At 40.9% G+C, this 1,531-nt stretch overlaps 1 protein-coding gene across 4 annotated transcripts in view; it reads left to right on the forward strand.

Moving 5' to 3' along the window:
- FHIT (fragile histidine triad diadenosine triphosphatase) overlaps positions 1–1,531 on the forward strand; it is a 1,817,667-nt gene that overhangs the window by 51,636 nt on the left and 1,764,500 nt on the right. For all 4 annotated transcript variants that reach the window (XM_045289941.1, XM_045289943.1, XM_045289944.1 and 1 more), the window contains exon 2: positions 114–162. The gene's annotated coding sequence lies outside the window, so the exon portion shown is untranslated. The remainder of the gene's footprint in view (positions 1–113; positions 163–1,531) is intronic.

The following is a 1,531-nucleotide window of genomic DNA, read 5'->3' on the forward strand; positions in this document are numbered from 1 at the left end:
TGGCTACCAGTATGTCTTATGGCGTATGGACATTATGCTTAGAGACGTGGAAAGAAAATATTGGGTGCTTCACCCACAGACCACTCAGTGCTTTCATTTTTATCTCTTTGTAGATTTGAAGCTCACCAAAGAAGGGAAATCCACCGAGAACAGCCTGTAAAGGTAAGTGTATTTATTACCTGGCCTTGACAAACATTGCCTTTACAACATTGATTTTTCTTTTATTCAGAGATTTAAGCACTTGGATTAAAGATATAGCTGACAGGACAACTTCCTCAACCACCTGCTCGTCCTCCCTCATTGGCAAAAGTGCTGAGCAATAGGTCGCAGCGAGCAGGAGGGAAGAAAATGATGCGCTGAGGGTAGCCAAATGCAATTGTGTGCTTGCTGACTTTTGTTTTCTTCTCAGCCGTCGAGACGTTCTGACGGAGCTAAGTTCACTAAGAGTAATGCTGGGTGGTAAAGGAAAGCACTTGGACCACTTCTGGTCAAGAGTTAAATAAAAACAGCCGGCCAAAGAAAGCATTTAAAACAAAATGCGGAGTGGCATTTCAATTGGGTTGGATGAAATGTATTGTATTGTGGAAGTCTGCTGCACAGTTGTGCGGAGCTGCTAGTTTTGCAGAAAGGGAAAAAGCCAGCCCGTCTGGTGGAGCTAATTTCCTTGGACCCAGTCACTGTGGGTCCCGAGTGAGTTACAGGAATGGAACTTCCCATCTGGGAGCAATGGGAAAATACCTGTTCAGCCTGTAAAAGTACCTATTACAATCGAGCTGATTTTTACATGGAAAAATGTAATTGTTTCCTTTTTTTCCCCTAGGTATATTTATAAGCATTCTGGCTATAGAGCATTGTTCTTTGATTCATTGTTTAATTTCTGTTCGGCGTGACATATTTTAATTTAAAGAATTCATTCTGGGGAATTATAGGGCTGCAATTTCATCAAGAGTCTTTGGTAGCCAGGGTTCACTGTGCCATAATTTTATATTTGCTTTTCTCATCAATTATGTTTTTGACAATTTTAGGTGCTTTTCTGGTTGTTTTTATTACAGTAATCATGTCTGTGACCACTTAAATTAAAGTTGAAAAACCATTTTCATTTACTTTAAATATTTTATGGTATTCTGAACGTCATGGCAAGTCCACTCTGGGTCCTGGGTTTTCAATGATTATTGTGGGGTGAAGAAGAACTTTGGGGGAAAGGAGAGAACGCCCCCTTTAAATAGTGAACCAAGGGCTGGGAAAACACCTGCGCTGAATCTTTGTTCCGGAGATCAGATGTGTTGAGGGCTTAACACCGTACCTGGCCCCATGATGTTGGCTGTGGCTGCTCTTGCTAATATGACCGTGAACATTATCACCACCAGCATCATCCTTAGCATCCTCGTGGGTTTGTTAATAAGATATTTTGAGAACGTATATTATTTCTAGAAGCTGTACAATGATGTTTTGAAGATGAGCATGTTGTTACAAAGGAGGAATAAAATGACAAGGGCACATTCAGGTAATATTGATAAGTGATGCCCTGGCT

Source organism: Echinops telfairi, unplaced genomic scaffold, assembly GCF_000313985.2.
Source record: "Echinops telfairi isolate 266 unplaced genomic scaffold, ASM31398v2 ScPeMD7_31;HRSCAF=116, whole genome shotgun sequence".
In the NCBI taxonomy this organism is placed as follows: Eukaryota; Metazoa; Chordata; class Mammalia; order Afrosoricida; family Tenrecidae; genus Echinops; species Echinops telfairi.